Below are 19,710 nucleotides of genomic sequence, written 5' to 3' on the forward strand. Positions count from 1 at the left end.
ATGTAATGTATTTATTATAGGATCTTTCTGCCAAATAACTACAGTCTATTTAAACTAGTGGCTCTATAATCACAATAATATCCTAAGTAAGAAAGCTACATCATAGCCAATGTATATCACTATCACTATTATTAAATGCATCCAGCTTATTAAAATGTACCCAGCTTATTAAATGTTACATATTTCTGAATCGTTAAGGTAATTTATTGTCAAGTTAGCTAACACACAGTGTATACAGTGTGATCTTGACATCGGGAGTAGGTTCCCGTGATTCATCACTTACATACAACACCCAGAGCTCATAGCAACAAGTGCCTTCTTCAATGCGCATCACTCATTTACCCTGTCCCCGATCTCCTCACTCCCATCAATATCTGAATTTCTTAAGACTCAATTCAATTATCCCCAAATAATGAGTCAAAATTTCCCCCCAAATAATGTTATTTCTGAAGTGTTTAACCTTTAACATAGGGCCAGCTTCTTCGTAAGGGCTTTATCCTATATCTTTTTAGCATACTTCATATTTACCTATTTTCCATTCAAATAAGTGCATTTAAGCAGATATACTGTTTCCCCAGCGTACAATAGAGATAGTAATCGTCTGCTTCTATTAATTTTCTTACTGAAAAAATATCTCTCAGTAGTATATTAATAGGTTTTAATACACTGAGGGCTTGTATTGACCCCTAAAACAGGAGATGGACAGACAGTAATACACCAAAGCATCCACCTGACTTACAAACTCCCAAGTATTTCAATTGCCTTCATGATAGTTATTGTTGACTCCAGTTTTAAATGTCATTGCCAGTCAGGGTTGGTAAGAAGCTCTTTTTCCCACCCTTGATTATTTCCTAAGCCATTCAAGGTTTGGAATCGGAACATTCCTACTCAGAGTAAATATAAAATAAATAGATAAGGCCTAGTGAGGGCAAAGCCAGGTCAAAAAGATGTCATTATAAATGTTATATCACTGTAGCTATCTTCATTTCCACATTTAGAAAGTTTTTATAAAGCAACAAGCAAATTTTTGTCATTATTTCTGAAATTAAATCAGTCATCTACTCAACAAGCATTGAGGAACGAATGTGACAAACACTTTTCTAAGGCATGTGGTGGACAGACAGGCAAGGACCTTGCTTTCGTGGTGCTTACATTCTGGAGAGATGGGTAAGTGGATTTCAGAGTGAACGGCCAGAAGAATAAAGAAGAAAACCAATATTTTATTAAACAAGACAATTTAGAGAAGTGATAAGTGGCACTAAAAAGAAAACAATATTTTTGTGACACACTGAGGGGACAGATTTTAGATTCGGTGGTTCAGGAAACCCTTCTATGGGGGTGATCTTAGAAATGATCTCTGAATTATGCAAAGTACTTGCCTGTATGACCAATTGGAAGCAGAGAATTCCAGGCAAAGGAAATTTTAAAAATAAGGGAAAAAATGATGGAATATTTGTATTTCATCAAAACGTGAACCGAAGAAGTTCAATGATATTTTAATTTTTTAAATGTCCTGAAAATATACTGATTTACTGTTCTAAGAAATGTTTAAGCAACAAATTAAAAAGTGGACAATGACTTCAGACAAAGATGTAAGACAGCCATCTGTGAACCTAATATTCTTATTCAACACCACTGTAATGAAATTTGTGAGTCTGAGTGCTGAGTTCAACAATAATTCACTACCTATTTCTTCATAGGAAGTGTGCTCAGTTATCTCAGCTATCAGAAACTTCTAGGTGATCCTCTAAAAATACTCGTATAAACTATTTAGAAATATTGTTGCTGTTCCAAACCATAGTCAAAAATCCTTTTTATCCTACAACCCAGTACTCTCACTCTCACACACACACACACACACACAACTGAAAAATGTGTTTCCTAGAACAATACTGTGTGACGAACTCTTGATATTTTCTATGATTTCATTTTTAAAACATTTAAACATGTTTCATAACTTACTAAATTGCTTTTATGATTCACCGATGGGTTTGTACGTAAAGATTGGAAATACTATTCTAAGAGACATTCACAAATCTACACACCCTAATCTATACACCAAAGACAAAAACAAAAACAAAAACAACTAGGTCAATTACTATAGGCTAAAATTATTTATCCTTTCAGGAATAAGCAGTAGTATAGTTCTTCAATGTTTTGACAAATACTAAATAGAGGGAAAAAAAGAAGAAGAAGAAGAAGAAACCAGAATTAATCTTTTCTTTGCCTAACAACATGGTAATTTTGTGTTTGCTAGGAAGGCAATGTTTATATTAAATGGAGAAGTAGAAAGAATTCCATACTTATAAGGAAAGCTGATTTTCTTTCTGGTCACTCCTGACCCCATCTATTGGTCTCAATCATTCCCTAAATGTAGAAAGGAAGCATTTAAGAATTTAACAGTAGGGGTGCCTGGGTGGCTCAGTTGGTTAAGTGTCTGACTTTAACTCAGGTCATGATCTCACAGTTTGTGAGTTCGAGCTCTGCCTCGGGCTCGCTGCTCTCAGCCCAGAGCCTGGAGCCTGCTTTGGGTTCTGTGTCTTCCTCTCTCTCTCTCTCTGCCGCTTCCCCACTCATACTTTGTCTCTCTTCCTCTCTCAAAAATAAATAAACATTAAAAAAAATTTTTAAATAAAAAAGAGAATTTAACAGTAAACACTTAAGAGAATTACAGTAAAAGATCAAAATGGTGTTAGTTAAAAAACTTCATAATAGTGAATCTAACATTTACAAAATAAACTTTAACAGTAATACTTGAAATTTGTATTTATATTTATCCTTAAATTTTTAACCACCTCAAGTAGAAATGTCACATAATAAATTATTCCAAAACAAAGTTTCATGCAAATTTTGGCCTCAGAATACATATTTACACACATATTGATGTTTTGGAATTTATCCACAATTCAAATAAAAAACGTAAAGTCATATTTGGAGTATACGGATTTCAACAGACTGAAAGCCAGCCTTTAGGGTTCCTTCCTCTCAACTCTGACCCTAAGATGATTTACGTTTCTCATTCGTTACTTTAAGATATTTTTTAAAAAGTTGTTACATATATGTTGTAAAAGTAATATTGAATAAACCAGAAAGTCTAGTAAGTGCTATAGATTGATGTGGGAAGGATGCAGACCCTGGCATTTATTTATCACAGGCGAACCCTCGAGCCTTGCAAGATGTCTGTTAATTCCCAGTGAGTGGGACCTGGTGGTCTGACTCCTGTGCCTTTGCTAGCTCCTTCTTGTCTACTCTGGATCACCCTGAGCCTAGCCACCAACTCTGCTATAAACCTTTACAGACTTTATTGTAGTCTTAGAAGGTTATGGGGCAAGGCGAGACCATGAATCCCATAAATGTCCCCCATTCACTGATTCTAATCACTTGGCCTCCTACATCTAAGTTTCCGAATTCCTTCCTATGGAAATCCACAAGCTCCTGACCTTGCCTCTCGTAGAATAGTTTGATCACACTCAGGCCTCTTTAATATAGGATACTCCTACCACATGGCTTATCTTGAAGTTTCCTTCAACAGAAAATCTCTGTAACAGAAATTTTCGAACACAATAGTATATATGCACATGTAGTAAAAGCATCTTATGCAGATCTGAGAAGCGCTCCATAGATGTTCTTTCACTTTTCTCTAAGGCAACTTCCACTTTAAGCTCTGGTTGAATTACAGGCTGCAGACACTTCACTACTGAAGGAGGAGAAACTTCCAATGAGTCCATCAGGCTCATTCTGGTGGCCTACAGAAAGTCCAAATACTTTCGTGGTGGGCCACGTGATCATAAAACTACACATGGAAGATTTTTGTTTAAAACTCCTTTGTTGAGGTATAATTTATATCAAATAAACTATCAATTTTGAATATATAGTTCCATGAGTTTTGACACATTTATAACCCTGTGTAACTACCAATATCATCAAACATTACCCAGAAAAATTTTCTTTTATCACTATCCATCTTTCATCCCTGGTGAGGCAAACACAGATTTACTTTCTGAATCTGTTTTTTAGTTTTTCTACCTTCTAGAAACTTCTATAAATGAAATCATACAGTATGTACTCTTATATGTCTGGTCTCTCAGCATACTCTTGTTGAGATTCATACGTGTTATTGTATTTATCAGTAGTATATTCTTTTTCATTGACAAGTAGTATTGCATCACACAGATACACCATAATTTATTTACCTTTTCATCTGTTTTTCGGTTTGGGGATATATCAACTTTGTGGCTCTTCCTAAAATGTATTATACAGCCCAACTCTTAGAAGATGGCGGAACAGCATGGAAGTTTTTTGTGTGTGTCACGTCCATGAAATACAGCCAGACCAACACTAAACTATCCTACACACCTAGAAAACTGACTGGAGGATTAACACAACAATCTGCACAACCTGAACCACAGAATTCAGCAGGTACACAGTGTGGAGAAGTGAACTAGAAAGCGCAGGAAGGGAGGTGCTTTTGTGACCTGAGAGAGGCTGGAGACTTGGGCGGGGGGAGAATACGCGAAAAGCACACCTCCCCAAAAGCAGCTGGAGAGAAAGTGGAAAACTGGAAACAGCCACAGGGACTAAACTAAAAAGGGAGAAAGGAGAGGGTTCAAATTCCATTAAGACTGTAAACAAAGGGAGCGCAAAGGCTGCAACTCCGCAGCTCATACCTGGTGGTGCTCTGGTGGGAAGGGAGAATCTCCAGGAACAGAGTGGGGTCCAGGAGGTTCTCGGGCCACACAGGGAAAAGCGGTTCCACTGCTGGAAGGACATCTGGCAGAGACTGTTGAAGCCACCTGGTCCCAGCCCAGAAGATGGCCACATTCGCTGGTGCTGGAACAAGGTCCTTAAGGGTGAAGCCTGGTGCCAGATGTGTGTTGTGACTTTCCATAATCCCTGAAATGCTGCTGCTACACTGTCTCACAAACTTTTTCTGGGTCCGGCTGGCACCTGGCCACAGTCTTGGGGCACCGGCAGCAGCAGGGTCCCGCAAGTGTTCCTGCGCGCAGCCGGCATTCAGCCATTGCTCGGTGAGACCCTCCCGCAGAGGCACGGAACGGGTCAAAGCCTCAGTCCTTCGGAAGTAAGGGGCCAGGGAAACAGCCGCATCTGAGACAAAACCCGGGAGAGGGGTACTGCCTGGGGCCTGGTCACGGAGAGTGAAAAAGCGGGGAGTGGACAAAAGCTGAAGACACAGGATGGGTGCCCGATTGCTGACCCGGGAGAACAGACTGGGTAGCTGGCTAGCGCCATTTTCAACAATCCTGCGCATGCGCATATGCACCTACGAGCCCCGCAACAATACGCCCCAGTAGGCTAGCAGCGCCATCTAATGGAGAGCAGAGTTATTACACTGAGCTCCGCCCAACTGGGCCAACTTCCCTCTTCAAGAACACAAGTCTCACTGCCCGCTTAATTTATGGACTACAAAGAGCTACATAGACTGACGTCTAGGGGAAAACGAAGTAATTTTGGTCCTACATCAATCTGTTAGCAGGTTCATCTATTCGATTTTATTTCTTTTTTTTTCTTTTATACTTCTTTTACTTGAATACAGAAAGAGAAAAAATACATTTTTATTTTCAATTTTATGAAAAATATTTTTGTTTAATTTTTATTACTGTATTTTTTACTTTTGTGTAATTTTTTTCAAATTCTATTTTACTTCCATCATTGTATTTTACTCTACTTCAGTGTATTCACCTTTTCAAATATTCAAACGATCTTTTTTATTTTTTTCTTTTTTGTATCCTTTCTTTTTCTTGAATGCAGAAACAGAAAAACTTCATTTTTACCTTCAATTTATATTAAAAATATTTTTATTTAATTTTTTAACTATATTTTTTGCTTTAATGTAAATTTTTTCAAATTCTATTTCACTTCCATCATTTTATTTTAGTCTACTACAGTGTATTCACTTTTTCAAATTTTCAAACGATTTCCTTTTTTCCATTTTTTTCTTTTTTCTTTTTTCTTTTTTTCATTTCTTTTTATTGAAGAGAAAAAGAAAAAATTTATTTTTATTTTTAATTTTTAATAAAAATACTTTTAATTTTTTTCTACTATATTCTTTACTTCTGTGTATATTTTTTCAAATTCTATTTTACCTCCATCATCTCATTTTAGTCTACTTCAGTGTATTCATTTTTTCAAATTCTCAAACGATTTCTTTCCCCTACCCCCTTTTTTTCCTCTAATCTGTCAAACCACTTTCAACACCCAGACCAAAACACACCTAGGAACTAGCATCATTTATTCGATTTGTGTGTGTGTGTGTGTGTGTGTGTGTGTGTGTTTAATTATTTAATTTTAATATTTTTTTTAATTTTAATTTTTCTTTTAATTTTAATTTACCTCATTAATTACTACCTCATTAATTACTTTTCTCCCTTCAAAATGACAAAATGAAGGAAATCACCCCAAAAGAAAGCATGAAGAAACAACAGCCAGGGATTTAACCAACAGAGATACAAGCAAGATGTCTGAACCAGAATTTAGAATCACGATAATAAGAATACTAGCTGGAGTCGAAGACATATTAGAATTTCTGCAGAGATAAAAGAAGTAAAAAAGAGCCAGAATGAAATTATAAATGCTATAACTGAGCTACAATCACGGATGGATGCAGTGGTGGCAAGGATGGATGAGGCAGAACAGAGAATCAGTGATATAGAGGACAAACTTATAGAGAAAAATGAAGCAGAACAAAAGAGGGAGATTAAGGCAAAAGAGCACAATATAAGATTTAGAGAAATCAGTGACTCATTAAAAAGGAACAACATCAGAATCATAGGGGTCCCAGAAGAGGAAGAGAGAGAAATAGAGGTTGAAGGGTTGTGAGCCAATCATAGCGGAAAACTTTCCTAACCTGGGGAAAGGCACAGACATCAAATCCAGGAAGCACAGAGGACCCCCATTAGATTCAACAAAAACCAACCATCAACAAGGCATATCATAGTCAAATTCACAAAATACTTAGGCAAGGAGAGAATCATGAAAGCAGCAAGGGAAAAAAGTCCCTAACCTACAAGGGAAGACAGGTTTGCAGTAGACCTATCCACAGAAACTTGGCAGGCAAGAAAGGAGTGGCAGGATATACTCAATGTGCTGAATCAGACAAATATGGGGCCAAAAAATCTTTATCCAGCAGGCTGTCATTCAACATAGAAGGAGAGATAAAAAGTTTCTCAGACAAAAAAATTAAAGGAGTTTGTGACCACTAAACCAACCCTGCAAGAAATTTTAAGGGGGACTCTCTGAGGGGAGATATCAAAAGCAACAAAGATTAGAAAAGAGCAAAGAACACCACCAGAAACTCCCAACTCTACAAGCATCATAATGGCAATAAATTCACATCTTTCAGTACTCACTCTAAATGTCAATGGGTTCAATACTCCAATCAAAAGACATAGGGTAACAGAATGGATAAGAAAACAAGATCCATCTATATGCTGTTTACAAGAGACCCACTTTAGACCTAAAGACACCTTCAGATTGAAAATAAGGGGATGGAGAACCATCTTTTGTTGAATGGTCAACAAAAGAAACCTGGAGTAGCCATACTTATATCAGACAATCTATACTTTAAAATAAAGACTCCATGGGGCGCCTGGGTGGCTCAGTCGGTTAAGCGTCCGACTTCAGCTCAGGTCACGATCTTGCGGTGCGTGGGTTCGAGCCCTGTGTCGGGCTCTGGGCAGATGGCTCAGATCCTGGAGCCTGTTTCCGATTCTGTGTCTCCCTCTCTCTCTGCCCCTCCCCTGTTCATGCTCTGTCTCTCTCTGTCCCAAAAATAAATAAATGTTAAAAATTATTTTTAAATAAAAATAAAAATAAAAATAAAATAAAGACTCCAACAAGAGATGAAGAAGGGCATTATATCACAATTAAGGGGTCTATCCACCAAGAAGACCTAACAATTGTAAACATTTATCCTCCAAATGTGAGAGCACCCAAATATATAAATCAATTAATCACAAACATAAAGAAACTCATCAATACTAATACTTCAACACCCCACTTACAACAATGTACAGATCATCTAACCAGAAAAGCAACAAGGAAACAATGGCTTTGAATGACACACTGGACCAGAGGACTTAACAGATATAGTCAGAATATTTCATCCTAAAGCAGCAGAATATACATTCTTCTCCAGTGCACATGGAAAATTCTCCAGAATAGACCATATACTGGGACACAAATGAGCCCTAAGTAAGTACAAAATTATCGAGATCGTGCATATTCTCAGACCACAATGCTATGAAACTCGAAATCAACCACAAGAAAAATTTGGAAAGGTAACAAATATATGGAGACTGAAGAACATCCTACTAAAGAATGAATGAACCAACCAAGAAGTTAAAGACGATAATAAAAAGTATATGGAAGCCAATGAAAATGATAACACCACAACCCAAAACCTCTGGGATGCAGCAAAGGCGGTCAAAAGAGGAAAATCTAAAACAATCCAGGCCTTCCAAAAGAAGAAAGAAAGATCTCAGATACACAACCAAACCTTACGCCTAAAGGAGCTGGAAAAAGAACAGCAAATAAAACCCAAAACCAGAAGAAGACAGGAAATAATAAAGATTAGAGCAGAAATTAATGCTATCAAAACAAAAACAAAAACCAATAGAACAGATCAATGAAACCAGAAGCTGGTTCTTTGAAAAAATTAACAAAAGTGATAAACCCCTAGCCAGTGTGATCAAAAAGAAAAAGGGAAGGACCCAAATGAATAAATTCAAGAATGACAGAGGAGAGATCACAACCAACACAACGGAAATACAAACAATAATAAGAGAATATTATGAGCAATTATACGTCAATAAATGAGCAATCTGGAAGAAATGGAAAAATTCCTAGAAATATATACACTACCAAAACTGAAACAGGAAGAAATAGAAAATGTGAACAGACCCATAACCAGTAAGGAAATCAAATTAGTAATCAAAAACCTGCCAAAAAACAAGAGTCCAGGGCCAGACGGCTTTCCAGGGCAATTCTACCAAACATTTAAGGAAGAATTAACACCTATTCTCGTGAAGCTGTTCCGAAAAAGAGAAATGAAGGAAAACTTCCAAACTCTTTCTATGAAGCCAGCATTACCTTGATCCCAAAACCAGACAGAGATGCCACTAAAAAGAACTATAGACCAATTTCCCTGATGAACATGGATGCAAAAATCCTCAATAGGATATTAGCCAACCGGCTCCAACAATACATTAAAAAAATACAGCATCCTTTCTTGATAAAAACCGTCAAGAAGGTAGGGATAGAAGGAGCATACCTCGAGATCATAAAAGCCATATATGAACGACCCAATGCTAATATCATCCTCAATGGGGAAAAACTGACAGCTTTCCCCCTAAGGTCAGGAACAAGACAGAGATGTCCACTCTCGCCACTGTTATTCAACATAGTATTGGAAGTCTTAGCCTCTGCCATCAGACAATACAAAGAAATAAAAGGCATCCAAATAGGCCAGGAGGAGGTCAAACTTTCACTCTTCGCAGATGACATGATACTTTCTACGGAAAACCCAAAAGATTCCACCAAAAAACTGCTAGAATTGATTCATGAATTCGGCAAAGTTGCAGGATATAAAATCAATGCACAGAAATCGGTTGCATTCCTATACACCAACAGTGAAGCAACAGAAAGAGAAATCAAGGAATCGATCCCATTTACAGTTGTACAAAAAACCATAAAATACCTAGGAATAAATCTAACCATGGAGATGAAAAATCTATACACTGAAAACTATAGAAAGCTTATGAAAGAAATTGAAGAAGAACTCCCAAAAATGGGAAAAGATTCCATGCTCCTGGATAGGAAGAACAAATATTGTTAAAATGTCAATACTACCCAAAGTAATCTACATATTCAATGCAATCCCTATCAAAATAACACCAGCATTCTTCACAGAGCAGAACAAATAATCCTAAAATTTGTAAGGAACCAGAAAAGACCTTGAATAGCCAAACTAATCTTGAAAAAGAAAACCAAAGCAGGAGGCATCACAATCCCAGACTTCAAGCTATCCTACAAAGCTCTAATCATCAAGACAGTATGGTACTGGCACAAGAACAGACCCTCAGATCAATGGAACAGAATAGAGAACCCAGAAATGGACCCACAAACATATGGCCAACTAATCTTTGGCAAAGCAGGAAAGAATATCCAATGGAATAAAGACAATCTCTTCACCAAGTGGTGCTGGGAAAACTGGACAGTGACAGGAAGAAGAATGAACCTGGACCACTTTCTTACACTATACACAAAAATAAACGCAAAATGGATGAAAGACCTAAATGTAAGACAGGAAGCCATCAAAATCCTAGAGGAGAAAGTAGGCAAAAACCTCTTTGATCTTGGCCACAGTAACTTCTTACTCAACACGTCTCTGGAGGCAAGGGAAACAAAAGCAAAAATGAACTCCTGGGACTTCATCAAAATAAAAAGCTTTTGCACAGCAAAGAAAACAATCAGCAAAACTAAAAGGCAACCAACCAAATGGGAGAAGATATCTGCAAATGACATATCAGATAAAGGGTTGGTATCCAAAATCTATAAAGAATTTATCAAACTCAACACCCAAAAGACAAATAATCCAGTGAAGAAATGGGCAAAAGACATGAATAGACACCTCTCCAAAGAAGACATCCAGATGGCCAACTGACACATGAAAAAATGTTCAACATCAGGCATCATCAGGGAAATACAAATCAAAACCACAACAAGATACCACCTTACACCTGTCAGAATGGCTCACATTAACAACTCAGGCCACAACAGATGTTGGTGAGGATGCAGAGAGAGAGGATCTCTTTTGCATTGTTGGTGGGAATGCAAGCTGGTGCAGCCACTCTGGAAAACAGTGTGGAGGTTCCTCAAAAAACTAAAAATAGAACTACCCTACGACTCAGCAATTGCACTACTAGGAATTTATCCACGGGATACAGGTGTGCTGTTTCGAAGGGACACATGCACCCCCATGTTTATAGCAGCACTATCAACAATAGCCACAGTATGGAAAGAGCCCAAATGTCCATCGATGGATGAATGCATAAAGAAGATGTGGTATATATATACAATGGAGTATCACTCGGCAATCAAAAAGAATGAAATCTTGCCACTTGCAACTATGTGGATGGAACTGGAGGGTATTACGATAAGTGAAAGTAGTCAGAGAAAGACAAAAATTCTTAAGAGGACTTTAAGAGTCAAAACAGAATAACATAAGGGAAGGGGAACAAAAATAATATAAAAACAGGGAGGGGGACAAAACAGAAGAGACTCATAAATATGGAGAACAAACTGAGGGTTACTGGAGTGGTTGTGGGAGGAGGGATGGTCTAAATGGGTAAGGGGCACTAAGGAATCTACTCCTGAAATCATTGTCGCACTATATGCTAACTAATTTGGATGTAAATTTTAAATAAAGAATAAAATTTAAAAAATAAATAAAACATATGGAAATCCTTGAAGAAAATAAAATAAAATAAAATAAGCTCCTTTTGGGGGATAAGAAAAAATAAAATAAAATAAAATAAAATAAAATAAAATAAAATAAAATAAAATGTATTATACATATAGTATAACAAACATATATATAATAGAAAATTGGTCAAACCCATACTATATGGAAAAAGCATTATTTCCATAATAAGCCTACCAAGTAAATTCTGAAAAACATCCCAAGGTATTTTTTAATTGTCTTACATTAACATAATTTAGGAGACCAAAAAAAGGTGACTTATTTATATTCAATGAATTCTTGAAAATTTAATCTTAAGTTCTTTTTTTCCAGCAAATGATTCTGCAGTTTGTAAAAATGAGGGGTTCCATTTAGCTTAGGACCATTCCACAACAGTAAATGAGTATGGTCTCAGGCTCTCAGGAACTCCCTGCATTTTAAAACTGAATTATTGCTCCTCTTTGAGAAAAATCTACAATGCCCTTATTTTTTTTTTCTCACAGATTACAATTCAGCATGTTTTAGCATTCTGCTACATGAGTAACAAAGTATAAAGCCCTTGATCTGAGGAAGCAGCTAAGTAAATATCAGTTGGTTTCCAAGAACTAGTCATATGACATATTAAAATAAACCAAATGCCCAGCCTCTGGTTCATCTTAATTCAAGTATTCCATAAATTGGCAATGGCTAAAGGCACAGTTACAAAAACATTCAGATTTAAACTTTTTTCTATCATCTCTTGCAGTGAATCTCACTTGCAAACTTCTTAGCACAAGATGATTTTATAGAAACTTGCCTCTTGAACTGAAAAAAGTGTTAAAAACATATATTTCTACATTATTTCATTACAGGAGTCTATTTGTGGCAAATAAGCCCAGCTTTAGCGTGTTTAGACCAAACATGTAGAACTCCTTCCTGGCAAGTAGTTAAATCCTTCTAGGGAAGGTAACCTAGAAAATAGAGACAGTGTAGTTCATACATTGGATGTTTCTGGGTACACAGATACTTAGAGAAGAAAATGAGGAAGTAATGGGAATTATGAATCTGAAAAGGATCAGCAGAAAGAGGGGCGGGGACAATTAAAAGTTCTCAGCATACAAGCAACCTAAGTGTCCATCAGTAGGTGAATGGATAAGGAAAATACAGTATATACACATGACGGAATATTACACAGCCATAAAAAAGATGAAATTATTCTATTTGCAACAATAAGGATGGACCTAGAGGGCATTATGCTAAGTGAAATAAGTCAGACTGAGAAAGACAAATACCATATTATTCCACTCATAAATTAGATTTTAAAAATGAACAAACCAACCAAAATCAAAATCAGAACTCTACAGAGAACAAACTGATAGTTGTCAGAGGGGAGGTGTGTGAGGGGTTGGGCAAAATGAGTGTAGGGGAACGGGAGATACAGGCCTCTAGTTACAGAATGAGTAAGTCACTGGAATAAAAAGCAGAGCATAAGGAATACACTCAATGATATTGTAATAGCGATTTAATGGAACAAATGGCAGCTACACTGGTGAGTATGGCACAATGTATAAACTTGTCAAATCACTAAGCTCTACACCTGAAACTAATGTAACATTGTGTGTCAACTATATTCAAATTAAAAATAAAGATATAAAAAGAAAATAAACAAATAAATAAACTTCCTCACCCAGGTAGAGGGAACTAATATTATATTGATCACTTCACATCTTTAAACACTTTTAGGAATAGGTAGATGCCATCATCCTACATGTTTTCACTCCTTTAGAACTCTTTTACTCAGGCACACTCCAAACCTGAATTTATCGATATCATGGACAAACCATTTTAATTTTTTTTTAATTTTTTTAACGTTTATTTATTTTTGAGACAGAGAGAGACAGAGCATGAACGGGGGAGGGTCAGAGAGAAAGGGAGACACAGAATCTGAAACAGGCTCCAGGCTCTTAGCTGTCAGCACAGAGCCCGGCGCGGGGCTCGAACTCATGGACCACGAGATCATGACCTGAGCTGAAGTAGGACGCTCAACCGACTAAGCCACCCAGGCACCCCCAAACCATTTTAATTTTAAAACTCTTCAAAGAAAAGGAGACACAAGAGTATTAAGGACTTTAATCAAGGAATCAAGCACTTTCTTTTGTTTGTCATAATTTTTTGAAATATTAATTCTGCACGTAACTATCCATTCTTCCCAGATTCAAGTTACCCACAAATGTGATATAAGTGCCTTGAGCTTTTCCATCCAAATTATTCATATATTGTGGACAGAAGGGAGAGGAATAGAGCCTTGTGACTCACAATTGGATTCCTCTTTCTAGATTGTTAATGGTTAGCAGCTCTGGGCAAAAGTCATTTTGTTGCATCACATTTATAAGCATGGAGTCAAGGTTTTTCATCACAGGAGACCTCGCCAAAGGCCGTTACTATGCTCTGATCTGCTCATCTAATAACCCTGTCGAAAAAGAAACGAAATTTGCTCAAACTTGTTATTCTTAGTGAACCCATGCTGGTTTCTGGTTATCATCATTTCTTTTTCTAGATTCATGAAATGGCATCTAATTCCTCCAGGTAATATTATGAGAAAATGTGAAATCTGAAATCCTTCCAAAAATTTTCCTTACCTCATGTGTCACTTATAGAAAAGACACCGTTAGAGCAGAATTTCCTAATTTTCCTACCGTCTGTGTCTGTACGCCTTTTCCTCATGACAGTGGGGGAGATACAGTTCTTACCTTACTAATGTCTCTACTCTTGCTTCTAGACCCCATCATCTTTCTTGTTATCATGGAAGCCAGAGTAACTAAAGCAGAATGAGAGGGGAAGTTGGAGGTACAAACAGAAACCAAACCCCAAAAGGGATCAATGTTTCAAGTGTCATAAGACAATTTTTTAGAGAATTTGAACAAGTGATGATGTAATCTAATTTTACCTGATTGAGCAAAGAAAATTTACTTGATTTGGGATTGCATCTTCCTGAATTCTCATGACTTGGTTTTATAAGATTGCCTGACTGGAGGAGGTTCTTGGAGAAAGGTAGAGTCCAGAAGACCTACAACAGCCTTTACCAGTCCTTTTGCATGAAGCTCAGCCAATGGGAGTTTTAAAATTCTTGTCTTCTTCTGCTCCCTCTTTATTCTAAATGTGCTTTTATTCTATATGATATTTAATATGTGCATTGCTTTCACAGAAAAGGAAACAAATAGGAAACAAATTTAGACTAGAGAAGCTGTACCCAGGCACATCCTCTTTATGCAGCCGTCCGTCTCATCTGACCCCAAGAGAGAATTCTAATAATGTTATCGTTTGATTCCCATTTCAGGCACTTTGCATTTTTATATATGCTAAAGAATTCAGTAAGTCATCCAACTGGCATAAGCAATAGGAAAACTTCCTTTATAGCACAGGTGTACAAGCAAACAAATTCTTTCTGTGCTTGAAAATTGATCCTTCAATGTAGCAAACTTCTCAGCAGCATGCTGAACCGGCAGAAGAGGCAGAAGAGAGTACATCTGTCAGGTAGAGGAGACAGCTGGTGATCGCTTCTTCCCACCTTCCAGCAGAGTCAGGAATACATAGTGTCACCCTGAACTGTCTTTTCCCAGCCACACTACAAATTTGGATTTGCTAATAGCAGAGCTAAGTCCGTGTGTGTGTGTGTGTGTGTGTGTGTGTGTGTGTGTGTGCTGTTAAGAGTCAGAGAGAGTGGGAGAGAGGGAGGGAAGGAGAGATGATGGAGGGAGAGATAAAGACAGAGATAGATAGATAGATCGATAGATGAAAGAAGGAAGGGAGGGAGGGAGGAAGGAAGGAAAGAAGAAAAATAACAAGAAAAGCAAGCAGTGGAGTATTAAATTATGTTGCTAGAGTTACACAAGTGTAACTAGCTGGTTAGTTATTGATATCCTGGAAAGATAACCTCATGTCACTGAGGTCCTATAACAGGCAATATGTTGTAAATGCCTTTTAATAGCAAAACAGTGTCAGGAATATGCCACAGGAGTATTAAAGTGAATAGTTTAACATCATGCAAATGGCCAAACTCAGGCTATAAATTTATCTCTGGAACCTGAATGGAAGTCCCGCAATACTGAAAGAACTCTCTTTTGTAACCACTTCCAGGCATAGTTATGCTTTGTCCTGACAATGAGTCCCAAAGGCTCAGAGTCCATATTTAGAAATTAAGTCATCACCTAACTCCTAAAGCCCACATTTTTCAAATGTTGTCAAAACCCAAAGCATAGCTGAGATACATCAAGCAGAGGTTAATAATATAATTTTGCTAAAATGGAACAGATTATCTGGCATCTAAGTCACTTCCACCTGCTGTTCTTTATAGTATATCTTTCTTAAACCATGCAACTTACACAAAAATCTTGTGGTAGATGATCCCTTTGAGACTGATTTGTCAACCTTTTTCAACATTTAATCCTTTCTTCAGCCAAATATCAGTGCCACAAAACTGAGCACAATGTAGCTACTTTGCTTTCTTTCAAATATTAGTATTACATGGCATAAGCCAAGCAAACAAGCCTGAAGAGCTCTCGAGCCTGTGTGTTTTGCAGACTTTCCTGACCCCCTCTGTTGTACTCCCTGTATTTCTATTTATTTTCTAAATGTAGACAAAGGATGGTCCCCAGCCCCCAACCTCCACCTCACCAATTCTTTTAAGCTAAGATGTCTTTTAGGGTTTGGTGGTGATAAATTTCAGACATCCCAAGCTTTAATCAACATTCCTCTGGAATCTTTCAACTAAGAGCCTCACATGTTAAACAGCATTTCAAATCAGGCATGTGTTAGCCCCTAAACTGGTCTTGAAAAGCAGACTAATGATATAGGCTCTTACAACACAACGAAATTAAACTCTATGTTGACAGTAGCTAACACGCTATCATTTTTAAAGCCTCTTCACTGATGACATTTCTATCTAAATTTATTTTGCCAGAAAAGTGAAAATGCCTGTCCTGTCCAGTCTAACCTAACCCCACAACATTGAGTGCATATGGCTTATGCATGTTAGTTATGTTTATCAATATGAATCTTCTCTTCCTCTGCTTATTTTTTCCCATTTAAAGAAGAGATAGCAAACGTCTTAAAGTAAATTTTGGCTCAGCAGTATTTTCAGGTGTAAATAGAAATTGTTTCTTTTACGGGCATTGTACATTAAAGTAAATTCTGTTGCATTTGAAAACCTGTCGGCTTTATTTTGTACCGGTATTCAGAATCCTCTCCTTTGACCAATATTATATAAAGTTCCTCTGGGAAGATAATGTGCATGATTGCAGGCTTGCCTTGTTAAAATCCATGGCTTTTTTATGCAGTCATGTTTTCACCTATGAATTATGCATGAAAAAGTATCTCATTACATTTCATTTTCTTTACAGCGGCGTCCTCTCTTCTAGATGTACTCGGGTTCCCATCAGCCGAGCTTCCCTTGCCCTGCAGCTTGGCTCCTTCTTGATGCCTTCATAGTATTTTAGACAAAATGGGCGTGTTTAACTTGTCACCTCATGCCTGGTATAAATTATTCACTGCAGCTTTGCACAGATTTGTGAGATAACCAGGCTGGACTCAGGGAAACTTCACAGGCTGCATGTGGAAATGACAGAGACATGGAAGGCCGTTTCTCCAGCAGTTGTCCAAGGCAAAAGAAAAAATTGCATTGACTCCAAAACTTAGATTGACTTTAAAGCTTAAAAACCCCTCACGCACCTTCACAAAATTGAAACTAGCTATAAATGTTTGCCACTTAGATGTGTGTGTTTCAGCGTTTTAGTATGTTTCTCAGAAGTAAAGGTCAAAGAACAAAGCCCTATGCCTTTTTTTTTCTTTCTGAAATGAAGCCACTGGTTTTCCATACATGCCAAGATGAATTAAATGTAGAGAAAAGATCACAGAATTTAATCAGCACAGTCATTCAGTGTATGTGGTTGGGAACAATCACTCAAAGAAGCATATGGAAAACTAGGTTAGTATCTTGTGTGTGTGTGTGTGTCTGTGTGCGTGTGCGTGTGTGTGTGTGTGTGTGAGAGAGAGAGAGAGAGAGAAAGAGAGAGAGAGAGAGAGAGAGAGAGAGAATTACAATAATTCTTCACTAAGCATATAGCTTTGATTCCACACATTTCCTTATAAGAAAATGAAGTTAGAATCAAGATTAATTTTGTCTATGTCAAATTATGACATTCACTATAATAGAGTCACATTATAAAAAGGGATCACATAAAAGTGGCAAAGAAAGAACCCTCAAAGAATCAAAGTTAATATCAAAAATATGATTAATAAATTAGCGTTTTATTTTTCTCATCCAATAAATATTTCTTGGAATCAATGACAATTATATAGGTAACTGAGGGCCACTTTCTATGAAAAGGTGAAAGATGCATTGACGTTTATTTCTAGACTCAGAAGGCTTGCTCAACTGTCTTTAGTTTTTCTTACAGGAATGTGGTCATAGTGACAAAACCACTCACATCTGAACTGTCATATATTCTTTCTAAGAACTGAAACTTTCTTTAAATGAAACCCGATGAAATGACTCATAAGCTCATTGCTCTAAGAGTACTCATGGCAGTAAGGATTATGGTTCTGACAATATGCTTTCAAAATATATCTTCAATATGTGGAATTTTCTGATGTATGAGTTCATTATAAAAGTTTTACACTTTGTAAAAGATATTTTGCTTTCTTATTCCCATTTTCTTAATAATTGTTCGTGTAATATATTTTCTAAATGCATATGTATATATATACACATACATACAAAATATATTTATGTAGTGTTTGTATATATATTATATAACACACATAAGCAGCGAGTATGTACACTCAATGCTCAAATATGTTGCAAAGAGATGGCGATGTGACTTATGAAGAGTATAAATAATATTTCAAAGGACTTTGGTCCAATTACCATTATCAATTGTTAAACTCTGGGAAATCAAGGGTTTTTCTGTGTTCCTCTTTTTCCTCTCCTTTGAGGAATCGTCATGGCAATCATTTAATAGTAATATGAAACAATGATTTTACATTTTCAAAGTAGTATTTATTTAAACAACTAAAAGCTTTTGTGATAAATATAGCCCATCTTCCCTATTTTGCTGCTATTTCTTCCTATAGTGGCTGCCTAGTCATAACTTACATACAGATCTAATGGGTCTGGCCCTCAGTCTGTTTTTATGCTAGTGCAGAGAAGGAATTAGCATTTTCAGGGGATTCCAGTTTTCTTTGAAAGCTTATTATTTGGCATAGTGATTGGCATGAAGAGAATGCTATTTAAGTATTGGCTGAATGAATGGATGACCTACTATTATAGGTAGTTCTGTAACACATGGAAATACATAGAAGATATGAATATAGTTCAATATCAATACAGGTGAAGGCGGGTGAGTCAGGTTCTAATTTTCCCTTCAACAACTGTTCTGTTGTTTCCCAGCAACAACCACAGATTAAGCTCCTGGGAGCAGATTTGTTATACCCAGCTTGATTTCTAGGAAACTTATTCAATGACATAATTTGAACAACAAGGGCAAAAGACATAATTATTGGTATGGAGTCACTTGATTGAGCACTGGCACCAGAATATTTAATATTAGATATGATCAACTGTAGTCTCAGTTTAAATTTCTTCCAGTTTCTCTGTACTCTTGCCCATTTGGAGTGTTATTAAAATCATTCAGGATAATTTAGTGGAAATAAAATCTTATCTAAGGATCGATGCCATATTTGCTTGTTTATATTACCGCTTGTGTAAATGGTTGGTTTATAATCTTCACAGTATCCAAGAGAGATACTGTTCCCTCTGGGGAGAAAGTATACTAGCACCGGTGAGCAGGAAACATAAGAGATCCACAGCTCTTTATGGCTTTATTCTACTTATTTTCTACTCCATCTCAGGTCTCCTCACTTTTTGTGGGGTGTGATAAACATGAAGGAAAGTTTTAGGTAGAGAAGGGCATTTTTCATCCTTCCACCTTCATGTATTCATGCCCTGACAGAAAAATCTCCAACAATATATTCACCTAGGAAGAATAGCTACATAAGATTTGGTTATGTTATTGTGCACTGATAATTTTTCATTATAACAGTGACTTGGAGAAACGGAGAAAGAAAAGGCATTTTAATTTACACAGTAAACACAATGGCAGACAGCACTGAATCCACACGCATTTCATCAGCGGAAGAGAAATTCCCCTCCGATACCTACAAGTGCATTTCTTTCAGATTTGTATAACACCGAA

General features: G+C 36.9%; 1 long non-coding RNA gene across 3 annotated transcripts in view; it reads right to left on the reverse strand.

Annotated features, from left to right (window-relative positions):
* Window positions 1-19,710, reverse strand: part of LOC132664210 (uncharacterized) — a 167,440-nt gene that overhangs the window by 49,606 nt on the left and 98,124 nt on the right. The gene's annotated exons all lie outside the window — the stretch shown is intronic.

Source organism: Panthera onca, chromosome F2 (assembly GCF_046562875.1).
Source record: "Panthera onca isolate mPanOnc1 chromosome F2, mPanOnc1 haplotype 2, whole genome shotgun sequence".
Lineage (NCBI taxonomy): Eukaryota > Metazoa > Chordata > Mammalia > Carnivora > Felidae > Panthera > Panthera onca.